This window comes from Panthera onca, chromosome D3, assembly GCF_046562875.1.
Source record: "Panthera onca isolate mPanOnc1 chromosome D3, mPanOnc1 haplotype 2, whole genome shotgun sequence".
NCBI classification, from domain to species: Eukaryota; Metazoa; Chordata; class Mammalia; order Carnivora; family Felidae; genus Panthera; species Panthera onca.
In genome coordinates, this window is record NC_138350.1 from 87,712,032 (window position 1) to 87,725,703 (window position 13,672).

General features: G+C 42.2%; 1 protein-coding gene across 11 annotated transcripts in view; it reads right to left on the reverse strand.

Annotated features, from left to right (window-relative positions):
• The window catches only part of NETO1 (neuropilin and tolloid like 1), a 125,750-nt gene that overhangs the window by 77,314 nt on the left and 34,764 nt on the right, over positions 1-13,672 (reverse strand). The window lies entirely within an intron of this gene.

A 13,672-nucleotide genomic window follows, 5' to 3' on the forward strand; every position in this document is an offset into this window, starting at 1 on the left:
GGAGATTAACATGCGGCAAACCACCAGGCAGACTGGAAAGCAAAATCAATTACAGAATACACAGACCCGCTTTCCCCTTTGCCACCTTTACTTCTCTAGGCAATAGAACTCGGTGCCTCTTTCTACCCTGGCCCATTCATTCTCCTCCTGGTAGTGCCCTTTGTTCACCAGACATCTGACCTCCTTGCCACAGCTTTGAAAACATGTAAGATGGTGTTAACTTGACTGGGCCACAGGGTGCCCAGACGTTTGGCCACACATTATTCTGAGTATCTCTTTGAGGTTATTTCTGGATGAAATTAATCTCTGAATCTGTAAGCAGAGTAAAAAGACTGCCCTCGCTAATGTGGGCAAGCCTTACCCACTGATTAAGTGAATTCCAGAATAGAACAAAAAGGGAAACCAGAGGGGAGAGCTCCCGCCACACTGCTGGGCTTAGGCAACAGTTTTCTGCCTTTGGACCCGAACTGAAAACCTGGCTCTTCTTGAGTCATGAGCCTGCCTGCTCTGGACTGTAACTGTGCCAGTGGCTGTCCTGGTTCCCAGATCGGTGGATACAGACTGGAGCTAAACCATCAGCTCTCTTAGGCATCTAGCTTGTGGGCTGTAGATCTTTGGATTTCTCAGACTCCATGATCATGTAACCCAACTCCTTATAAATCCATACACGTATCAGTATTATATACCCTGTATATGTGTGTGTGTGTACTGATGGCACAGAGCCCTTCATGATCTGCCCTACATCCCTCTCCTGCCCACCTCCTGCCTAGGAAACAGCCCTAGGTCCCCCTGTGCTTCCTGATCCTGAAACAGCTTCCCCTGGCTGATGCGCACTACATCCGATCATTTCCCCAGCTCCTTACTTGTTGTCTCCCGGAGATGAGCTTACTTTGCCCTTTATGTCCTCCTTTTAGATAAATCAATAAACGTGTGGGAATATCTCAGAAGAATCATATAATATTTAGCAAGGTCTTACTATATGCCAGGTCCTGGGTAGGAACTTTAACATTGATGATCTCATTAATCCTCAGAGGGATACCTCTCTCGGAGGGCAGTTATCATCCTAATTTTTAAAGTTGAGGAAAGTGAGACCTCAGGTTCCCGAGAGGATTGGCGACGATCATGCTGCAAACAGGTGGCAAAGCAGGAACCTGAGTCTGTAGGAAGAGCCCATGGTCTTACCTGCTCCACAGTTAAAGTGGAGCATACTAAGATTTAGTATGAAGGAATTAGAATGGGAGACGTGTGAGGCAGTCACAGGGCAGTTAACTCACTGCCCACCTCAGTTGCCTCCTGGACTTTGCCCTGCTGGCAGCCTGTGAGTCTTCTAAATTGTCCCCGTGGAGGTAGAGGAAGAGAGGGGAGGAGTGGAGGAGTGGAGGAGCTGATATTCACTTGCGGGGATCCGATCGAGAAGGAGTGAGCCCCCGAGGGGAGAGGAGCAAGGGTCTTTACCCACCGCTGGATTCTCACAGCTGCTGGGGAATTTGTATGTGACCCACAGACACAGAGAGGATGGCAGGAGTTCTCTGAGAGCTCGGCTAGGACTCCAGTCTCAAAGGCCGGGGGTCTGGGTGGGGTGGGCACCAGGGGGACTGTGGCGCACGAGTGAGTCAGTGGACTGGAAGAGGGGGCCTGACTCCCCTAGGCTCACGATGCCAGGACGCTGCAGGCTGTCCAGGGTGCTATGGAGGCGAGCCAACCAGGGGACAACCGAGAACACTGTTCAGACTGCAATGGTGACAGCTGCATGCCACAGCACAGAAAATGACAGCAGGACCGCTGCCGCCCTCATGTCCCCTTTGCAGGACGTGGGGAAATGAAGCAGAGAGCAGAAGCCATCTGCAGAAAGTACATCAAAAAGAATTGGGCTGAATCTTGAATATGACTTAAAAAAAAGAAAGAAAGAAAGAAACCTCACTGGAAGGTTGACAACCGTCAAGCACAACTGTGACCTCAGAGTCCAGAGCATAATTTTAGTTATGAAATAGAGTGACATTTTTCTACCCCTGAGTTTTATGCATCTTGTAACTGCAACGTAGAGAATAATTGTGCTACTGTTATCAAAACAACACTGACTGCCAGAGGAATAAAAGTTGAAGACTTGTGAAGACTTCCATGGTTCCGTCAGCTGTTTTATAAATTATCAAATTTGCTTACACTGTCAGGTTTCTGGAAGCAAAATCAGCAGTAGCAACAATTTTCCAACCTCCCTCCCTCCAAAAAAAAAAAGGATATTCCAAAGAGCTTCTAGTCCATCAATAAGTTTTACTGGAACATTCTATGCCCACTCATTCATGCCTTATCTGGGGCTGCTTGACTGCCACAAGGGCAGAGCTGAATAAATGCCACAGAAATGGTGCGACCCCAAAATATTTACTCTCTTGCCCTTCACCAAAGAGGAGCTTAGCAATGGAAGAACTCTTATCGAAAAAAAAGAACCAGTAGACGGATGTATGGAGGAGTAACTTTGACTATATTTTTCAAAGATCACTCTGGCTGCTATGTGGAAAAAACTCTTTTGGGAGCAAGGGCTTGACTTTATTATACAATTTTATGTCTGTATTACAGCATTTTGTTCTACAGTAATAATGTTTATTCATCCTGAACTTCTAATGGATTAGATATGAACTTTGAAAGTGGGTAGAGTTTTCCAGTTTGTTTTCATCTCCGTAAATATAGTTCTCAGAATTCCGAACATTTAGCGGGTACCCATGCAATAATTGTTAAAGAACTAATGAACTCAAATCATGGGCAGGGACGTAGCTGAAGGTAACTCTATTTTTAATTATATTTCCATGGCGTTCTACTATTAATGTGCTGCTTTTCTCACGAGGTTTTTGTGAGCCTCAATATTAAAATTATGATCTCAAATTGAATTTATAATTACCTGGCTCTGTATACTTGGTACAGATGAATTATATATCCCTTTTGAACAATAGCAAATGTTCTGAGAAATACTCATTAACTACGGAGGACGTCATAAGATGAGAATAGCTCTGAAGTATCTATTTCGTTTCTTGGACTAGAAAGCAACTTAAGTGACCATAAAAGAGATTTGGGATTAAAAACAAAATTACATCTTAATTTTAGAATAATAGAACAAGAAAAGCTGTCAAATGTTCTTGTGGAAGTTCTAACCAGTAAGAAATCTCCAGCCATGGACTCATAAGCCGATGGTAACATCCATGGAAAGAGACCAGAAGTAGATAGTTTTCTTTTAGTTAATGTCTATCTTTTTATATTCCTTGATTTTCAGCCCTCCTGCAGGTAGGCAGGTATATTTTAAGGTAAGGTGTGTTTTTGTAAGTATTATGGTCCTGACATTTTTCCTTAGTGGAATCCACTTCTCCCCGTTTTGTTTTCTTAATTGGAGAGTTTATTCTATTTACATTTATATTGATTAGTGAAGCATCTGGGTTTATTTTTACAACCATTATTTTGTGTTCACCTAACCCTAGTTTTTTGTCTCATTTCCTTTTTCTTATTTTCCTGTTTTCTTTTGATTTATAAGATTTGTTTCCCGTTTTATTCTTTGATGGTTTGGAAACGATAGACTGTTATCTCTGTAACGTTAGTAGTTACTATTTTGTTCTCAAATTTGTGAGTTATCTATTTCATGGAAACTTTCCCATATTTGTAAAGGCTCAGTAGTAGGTTGGTAGAATTTTATATTTAGTCCTTTCATATTCTCTTGATCTTTAATATATTCATAATAAAATAATTACAGCAAAATCTTGGTTTGCAAGCATAATTCGTTCCGGAAACATGCTGGTAATTCAAACCACTTGTATAACAAAGCGAATTTCAAGAACCACTGGGTCAGTTGTGATCATGTGATGTTCGGCATTGCGTCCTACTCGTAGTGCAAGACATCGCTCGTCGATATCAAGTTAAAATATATCAGAAACCTTTGCTCATCTTGAGGAACATACAGAACAAGTCACTCGCAATCCAAGGTTTTACCATATTTGAAAATAACTCTGAGGGCTTCTGTGTCTTGTAATACTAGCGATTGGGAGTTCCGAGAAGCACCACACACACACGTATGCACACACATGCACCATGGACATGTCCACACACACATGTGCACGCACTCATGCAGACACACTTCCCTAACAGAAGTCCTGCCAGTCACACTTACGGAGGCCTCACCGGTCTCGGTAGGCACAAACGGTCTCAGCCCCAAACAATCCTAAAACCAACAGCTGAGCCCCTCTTATGCTTGGATCCTCGGCTGGACTAGCCGTCAGTAGCTGGGAGAAAAAACACCTGGAATCCAGAACAGGCAGACAGATCCAGAGGAGGAGGGAATTCGGGGAACAGGAGTGTAGGAAAATGGTCTGAATGTCAGGGCATCCTGAAATAGGTGGTCTCTGATATGTGGTTCTTCCAGCAACACTTATGAACTTTGGAAAAGAACACAAGGATGCCAGGCCTGGGCACCTTTTCTGTACCGACACTTCTGGGGGTATCCTGAAATGGGACTGGTCCAATGTTCTCTTCTGCTACGGGGAGAAACAAAGCAGAAGGATACCGGGTCATCCTTGGAGGAAAGTTTCCCCCAAATTAGCACACATTAATGGGAATAGATCTAAAGAACAAGAGCTTACAATAAAAGGGGGGGGGATCATTAGAGTTTGGAGTCATCAAAAACAGAATATACTTTTTATGGATATGTGTGCAACATTTTCAGGAGTGGAATCTTCAAAACTAAGCGGACAATAAGAAATTATAAAAAAAAATACAACAACAAAGAGATCAAAAATGGAATTTCCATATACAACGTTGTTAAAGAACAGAATTGACATTTGGCAATATTTAAAGAAAGAATAGCTACAAATTCCTGAGAGCTGGTGAAAATATGCAGCCATTGATCTCAGAGGTAGAATATCTTCCATGGGAAAAAAAAAAGAAACACAAAGAAATCCATGCCTACAGACATGGCAATGAAATCATAAAGCAGAAGATGAAGAGGAAACCTTGAAGAGGCAGAAAGAAAGGCCACGTCAATTAAGGGAAGTGACAGAATGATAGCAGACATTCCAATGGCAAAAACACAAGTCAACAGACAGTCAAATAATATCTACCAAGAGCTGGGGAAAAATACCTGTCAACCTAGAATTGTCAGTGAGCAAAAGGATCCTTCAAGGATGAAGAGGGAAATGAAGATATTTAGAGAGTAAGTAAACACTGAGGGATCTGATCTCTAAGAGGCTGGTCTTAAAGGAAATCTTGAGGTAGTTCCAAAAGCAAAAAAAAAAAAAAAAAGAAAAAGATCCAATAACAGTCTCAAATGCAGGAACGATCAGTAAACAAAATGGTAACAAGGAACACTCCACATTTTCTGATCAGAATACAATTTAAATGAAAAGTTAATAGCAAAAAATTAATTTCCCTTAGAAGTTGAATACTGCCATTCGTGCAAAAAAGAAAAGGGGGAGGTCAAGAGATTTTAAAAGACTTACTGAATGGTAGTGAAAGGCACCAGGTATGATGACCGAAATAAGAGGAGAGACACAGCACACACCATGTTCATTAAACACAACACTAAACATACAAATGATGCTAGCTCCCCTGGAGTCAATCTACAGACCAACAAAAACCCCAACAGCGATTTTCTTTAATGAAATGTGACCAGCTCATGCTCTCTCTCGCTCTCTTTTTTGGTGGAAGAATATAGCGTCCAAGATAACCAAGACACTCGAACAAGTTACGAAGTCCTACTACGAGGTCTGTTGTTATTATCATCACTGCTAGATTTTCAGTTCTAGCCCATTCCCAACACACCTGCCGTATTCAAGTCGGTGAAGCCGAGATGCGGATTTGAACATCCAGCTTCTACTGTAGGGGTTAACACGGACCTACGTTTATCTTACTCTAGCAGATGTTTACTTTTCGAAATACAAGCAAATTATTTGCTCCTCTGCCGGAAAGTTGACTAAGAAACAAATGCAACGATAAAAACAGAATTGGAACAAACGGTTTGGCCGGTTTCTCTCAAACCCTGCCCGCACCAGGGCGCTTTAGTTGGGAACAAAAGAGAGCCGCTCGCTGTCCTGTTCTATCACATCCTTGCAGCTCTAAAGGCAATACGTCCATATGTAGGGATAAACGTTGCCGCGCTCCAGCTTGAGCCTAAAAGACATTACCCTAGGATTGGCCCAGGCAGGGCAAGATATTTCTGAATCTATTTGAAGCGTACCCACAGGGGGAGTAAATAAATCTCACTGCAAGAAAAGAGAGACTTCAGGGTGCACATATCAAGAAGACGGGTGACTCGGAAGGTCATAGTGTATGTCTCTGAGATTGCCTCAATGCAGTCTCCACATCTACACACGCAGCTGAAATCAAAGGAAGTACCAAAAAACCTAGTGTCTCATCATGCCATCATATGGGGAGTATAAGGCATCCAGGGACTTGGGAGAGCGCTGTGTTGGCGGAGGCGAGAGAGGGCGGAGGCGGTGTTGCTAGAATTGGCAAAAACGAGCTGTCGGCGTCCACACTCTCAGCAGCCTGGACGGTGTCCGAACGTCAGCAAGGGTGGCTGCAGCGAGGTGGGAACCAGAGACATCGCTAGCACCACGTGTGTCTTCAGAAAACTACTGTTCTGTCACCTCTACCGGGCACTGGAAGGGACTGGGGCATCTAAATAAGGATCCCAAGCAAGAAGTGATAAATGTGATGAAAATAGCAAGGGTCCCGGGCTCTGAGCGTTGGCTTGCAACCCCTCCCTGAGTCGGTATAATAAGGAAGACTGAGAAAGTGTTTCAGGAGCACATTTTATTTTGGGGGTGGCAGGGGCCGGGGGGGCAGGTGGGTTTCACCAGGTAGAAGCCAGGCATAAGGAAACCTATCTTGAAGCTAATCCCTTGTGGAAACAAGATTTGCATAAAGAAAGGACAAAAAGTGCAACTTAAAAGCGTCCCCTTGACTCTGCACCACCTCTCAAACTCAACCACCTGCCCCCTCTCCCTTCTTGCCATCACACTATCGCTTTCACAGACAAGGTTCCGGGGGTGGGGGTGGTAGAGAGGTTCCTGCACTTCCAGGTTCCAGCCCTCAGTTTTGTCCATGGCTTAGTTCTCAGCAGTCCGAATTCTACCTCAACCACCGGGAGGACCCTGTATTTAGTAGGAATATCAATAACTTCTTGTAACCTTAAAATCGAATGGATAATCGCATTCCATTTTCTCCATCGCAAACTGACGTGACTTGAATACGTCTCTTTCCCTTGGTTTCCAGGACCCCTACTGTCCCACCTGAAGCTCCCTTTGCCCTGACACCCACTAGCCATCCTGTTGACTGTTGACTTTTGGTTCGTCTACCAGCGGCCTGCCTCATCCCTTGCTAGTATATCCATTCAAATGTTCTGTCTTTATCTTTCTTGGCATTTCTCTGATGAGCAATGCTGTCCACACCCATGGTTTTTACTACCAACTCCATGCCAAGACCTGACGGGATGCCCCTGGATGGATCGCTTTGTAATGTGAAACTCCGTTCAAACACAGGAGCAACAAACAACAATGAGTTAAAAACGATCTATTTCTTCAGAGACTTGCGGGCTGGTGTGTCAGAAAACAAAAGACACCGGATTACTCCACTTCCGTATTTCAATGGCATCTCAAACTGAAGTAATTCACGGTCTTCTCCTTACATATATTCAGAAAACATATATTATAGGGGCACCTGGGTGGCTCAGGCAGTTAAGCATCTGACTGCTGGTTTCAGCTCAGGTCATGATCTCACGGCTTCGTGGGTTTGAGCCCCCCATCGGGCTCTACGCTGGCAACACAGGGCCTGCTTGGGATTCTCTCTCTCTCTCTCTCTCTCTCCTCTCTCTCTCTGTCCCTCCCCCAGTCACGCTGTCTCTGTATCTGTCAAAGTCAATAAATAAACAGACTTAAAAAAAAGAAAGCACATGCTATAAATTTTAAGATCATCATAACACTAGAAGCTACATCTTTCCTGTTCACTTCCTGTGCTACCACTGGAACCGATATTCATTCACCTGGACACCTTTTACAGCGTCCCAATTCATAAACAACTGCAGCCTCTTCCAATGAACTATCTTGTGATCTGGCGGTGTTTCTGTTTCAACTACGCTCACATGCATATATAAAACATTTTGGTGGTTTCCACTGTCTCGTGACTAAATTCAAATACGTTAGCGTAGCAAATACGGACTTTCATCTTGGATAACTTTTCCAAACACATCACTCGTTATGTTTTTGTGCACAGCCTTTATCTCAACCAAGCCAACTCACTTGCAATGTCTTTGGTAGAAAAGCAAAGATAACGTCTCTGTCTTTGGGCATTGCAGTCCTAGAGCCCGCAAGCCCGGTTCACACCTTCCTCACAGTGATTCTTCTAAATGCCTCGAGATCAGATACGGTGTTACGTCCTCCATGTTTCTCTACCGCTTGGCGTCATCAGAGTTCAGGGTGTCTTACTTCCTAAAGACCACATGTTACCTTTATTATGACATATCACATTGTAACCCCTCTCGCCAGGGAGGGTATGAGCAGGTTTTCGGTTTTATTTATTTGTCACCTCCGGTGCCAGGCACATGAACAAATAAATAACTGACAGATGAACCGGGTCATAGCTTTAAAATGTCTGCTAGCTCTCCAATGTGCTTATTCTTAACTTTGATGCAACGTAGAGTGTTCTGTAATTATTAGAAAATCAAATAAAAATGCGGTCCCTGAAATTCACTTAAAAATATTTCACGACATCACAGAAATTCCAGGATGACGCAAAATATTTTTAGGAGAAACACTATTGTTTCCATAGTTGATAAATCTGAGGCCTGAAATTAGAGAGATCTGCATCACCCTCATAAAGATCAAGTTTCATTCAGGGGAATATAAACCCTTCAGATTTTATTTACTTATATTTATTCTTCAGGAACGGCCACTTCTAAATCATACTGCAGAAGAATTAAGAAATAGCCGCATAGTCTTCCTTAGGCTTTTATGAACCCATACGCTGCACTAAGCAGATCTCAGAACTCTGTCTCTGGAGCTCGTGGGTAACATCTGGCAGTTAATGTTTATTAAGTCCTGTTACGCAACATCGTCTGGCTTCCTAGTGTCATCCAAGGCATTGATGTGTGACTAGACTAACCTAATATATTCTGCCTGCTGCTCTCACTTCCACAGGCTGCTAGTAATGCATAGGCTCATCTATGGTTTATTACAATTCAGTCTTCCATTTAAAACTTTACAGTTTTGGTGTTTATACGTATATTTTTACTGATGTAGTAGGGTAATAAAAGCTGTTTTTAATATTGCTATATTTTTGTTAGCAAGTGATACTATGCTGTTCGATTTTCTAATGTACGATTTATAAGGCTGGTATCTTGAAACTAAAGTAAAAGTAAAATAAGGTAAAGTAAAATAAAATAAAATAAAATAAAATAAAGTATTAGAAATACTCTTGGATAGTTTGAACATTGTCTAATGTACATAATTATTATTAATTTAAAAAATTAAGTATTTATTCCACTTTATTTTCTTTGGTCATAAACCCAAAATCATTGTGTATATATTGATTCCAAAAGACCCATGGTGGGCACTGAATAAGATACAGCCTCAGAACAAAGGATGTTAAACCTACCTAGGAATATTTAACACATCTACATGCAATAAACACTACTACCAAATGTGGGGATAGAGTCCATAAGGGGAATGCTACAAGAATTTAAAGCAAAGATAGGTCACCAAGGTAGGAAGATTTAGGAAGAAATACTTTATGAGAGAAGTAGAACATTTTCTCTCAACAGGGTAAAATGCAGGGAGAGCTGCCCTTGTGATGATTAATGGTGAAGAATCTGAGAAAAATACAGCCAAGGTGGTAAAAAGCTTCTCAGAGTAAACAAAAAGTTACTGTATTATCACACTTCCCTTCCTTCAGTTCTGTTTCTTCGGTGGCCATGACAACCACCAAGTTAATTTTGATATATAAAATCAAAACAGAGAAGAATAAGACAGGATAATCACTGATTGAATACGCAACAATTTGTAGGTTGCACTTAGCTTACGACTAAAAGATCCCACTAGAAAAATTTCTTCTTGCTCTGGGGACAGATCTAATCATGCTTCTTGCCCAAATATTCATTGAAGATTCAGGTGTTTACACCAAATCTGGAGAAGAATAACCATTGTAATAAATACTTATATTCCATACGATGTTCTGAAAACTTTGCATGCCCCTTACTTGTTAAATTGTCACCGTAACCTGATGAGCTTAATATGGTTCCCATTTTATAGGTGAGGGATCTGAAGGTCTCCAAAGGTCACCTGGGTACCAACTTGTGGAGCCGAATTTTAACCAGACTCTCTGAGGTGAGACACTTCCTTCTGAACCACAGCTTATATCCTGATGTAGCAAAATCTTTAGAACACCAGTTAAAAGGATCGAAGTATGGGTGACTTTGTGCCAGATCTTTAGTATTTATTATTATCAATGTTCACATAAACACAGGCTATGCTAGGCAATAAAACATGGAAAAAATATGTGGGCCCGAGCCCCAAATTCTATTTTAAGTTATATGATATTTTTAAGTTAATCAACTCTTCTGAACATAATTTCTTTATGAGTGATACGGAAGTACTGAAGAAAACTTAGTTGTCAATTTCATTGACATTGTTGTTCAGATCATAACGAAGTTGAAGACAGAGAAAAATCTGTGTTTTCTAACTCATTAATGTATTTATGTGCTTATTTTTGGCCCTGAAATCATCTCCAACTTTCTCATTGACTAGAGAAATGAAATATCATCTTGAGTTTTTACTGGTATATTGTTTGAGTGAAAACATGATCAATATATGGCAATGCTCAGGTACTGCTGGTAAAAACTAAGGAAAAAGAATGAAGGCATAATTTTCAAGCTGAAGAACTCACAATAAGCTGGGCGGGCAGTGTGGGGAGGTCACAACTCTACCATTATAACAGAAAGATCACAAATGCCAGAGTAGGGATAAACATTAACTTTATAAACTTTTTATAAAGTACCTCACAGAGGAGGGTGGTCTTCACGTGGACTTTAAGCTAGGAGTTGGAATTTGCTAAATGGAACTTTCGAGATAGAGCAACAGTGTTGTCAGTGGCACAACTGGTGGTCCACTGGGTGTTCTGAGTGTGGGTCAAGATGCCCAAAGTCCAGCCCTGGGGCAGTCGGAGATCACAAAACATGCTCTATGTTCTGCTAAAGAGTTTCTATTTTATTCTGCAGGCAGAGAGCTGCCAATAAAGGACTTTAACTAGGCCAGCTTCAGGATCAGATGTGAATTTTAGGAAGCGCATTCTAGCAGATGTTTGGGTATTATGGGACGGGTGATCCTGAAGTGGGAACACAAGCTCAAGATCTGTTCTAATAAGCCAGGTAAAAAAAAAAAAAATAGGAGCGCCTGCGATTAGTGTTGAGATGGGGTAAGATACAGATTCATTAAGTCGTCAGAAGGCATTTTTGCAGAGTGTGGGGGTAAAGGAGAGGGAAGAATGGTGGGTAATCACAGTTCGCTGCTCGATGCACCACGGTTGGCAGCGTCATGACCCCAAACATGAAACGCAGAAGAAAAACTTAGTTTTCTGAGAAGGACATTCGGACACTGCTGAGTTTGAAGAGGAAATGGGGCAGGCAAGTGAAAACAGCAGTGCGTTGGGCAGTAAATGGGTGAGGAGGAGATAATACTTGAAGTACATTCTTCCATATGTTGACGCGATAGCTAATGTTTGGAACACAAATGTGACTCACTTACTTCCTTATGAATCTCACAGTTTAGTGGGAGAAAAATTATGTAAATAGGTAATTACAATGCAATGTGAGAGAGCAAGAGAAAGATATAGGTGCTTGTGCGCGTACGTGTGTGTGTGTGTGCGTGCACACACACACACACACACACAGACTGGAATGTAATGTAAGGATTCCTCTCTGCCTTGAGACGGGAAGAGGGAAGCTGAAAAGAGGAAGCAATTACCCAGGAGGCAGTATTTAGAAATGATTCCTCAATGTTCTCACCACAGAAAAGAAATGATAACCATGTGAGGTGATGGAGGCATCAGATAAGACCAGGGGGGTAATCGGTGATCAAGGTAGAAGTGTATCAAGCAATGCAACGTGTACCTTAAACTTACACGACGTATATGTCAATATAAACCAACAAAAGTTTACCGAGTAGACCTGAGAGCCAGGATAATCTTTTTAAATTACAGATCAAATTATGCCACTCCCATATTGCTAAACTTTCAACACTTACTCATTTTCTTAGGACTTAAACTAAAATGGTTATCATGTTGTTCAAAGGTAGGCGTAGACTTGTTCCGACTCCCTCACCTGCCACGACTTCATTTCAGTGAGAGATGAGGACTTAGTGAGTAGGAAAGAGAAAATCAAACGTGTTTCATACAACGTGGACTTGAGTTTCTGGGTGAACCGTAGTGCTGTTGAGCAATCACAGACAGAACTTGGCTCGGGGAACGTTCAGCGTGTGGTGTTCACCGGGGGTGTGGAACCAATGAGCTCAAGTTTGGACATCAAGCACAACGTCTAGCATACATTTAAAGGATGCTTAGTAAGTAGTTCTGAACACAGAGTTGGATCTCCAGGGAAAGCGCAGTAAGACAAATGAAAGCATACCAAGTCACCTGGATTAAGAATAAACAAGCGTTGCGTTACCCAGTAAAGGAACAATGGAGTCGGAGTATTGTTCTTCCTTACTGTGAAGATATCTGGAAGGGTCATTCGTCATTGTAGGTTACATAGTGAGCACTGCATAGGAGTTAGGGTCTGACCACACGGGTCTTTAATTTTTCTGCTGTAATTTGCAAATGGACCGGTGCTGGGTACATTTTGCAACTTTTGTTAAGCTGCCATTTTCTTCTTTCTAATAGAGGAATACAAATACCTAACTGATTTGCTAGGTTTGTATCTATGAGGCTCAAAAAAAAAAGGAATAATCTTACTTTACTTTATTTCCAACTCTAGCCTTTGACTGATGGAGAATTTCCATTCCCTGTGAGTAAACGAGAGCTTGGGAGGCTCCTACAGCCTTTTAATTTCTAAGAAATTTCCTGCTACTCTCATTAAGACTCGATTTCTTGATATTTCAGCTGTTGAAAATCCAATAGTTGTGCACATCATCAAAACATCATCTCTCCCCCATCTCCGTCCCTAACACGTGTCTCTACGAAAACCCTGCAGAGGGAGAAGGGAGACAGGTCCTTCTTTCTTCCTAGTTCCTTCACCCCTCCCATCCTCTGCAACTGTCTGGCTGAGGGACAGGTTAAAGGAAAAGGAGAAGTTCATATGTTTAGCTATTGAAATCTGGAGCCCTCTCTTGACTGTTGATGAATTTCTGTGAAAGGGAGGCATTTAATTTAAAGAATGGTTCTCACGCAGAGGTCACAGTTTCCTGAGCAGTTTGGACCCTTCTCCAACTTATCCTCTTTGATCGTTCCTTGAAACAATTCTTGCAACTCCACTAGATTTGGCCTCCCTCACATGCCACCTGGCTGGGCAGGGACCACCTGGCCCGGGGAAGCATACGTTCTCCCTATGCCAAGAAGGGGGAGTGCAGGGGTGACCCTCTTCCCTCCGACATCTCTGCTTCCATCACAAGCTGCTCCAGCCAGACTCTAGCCTATGAGGTTCTTCAGGTAGAAAGCA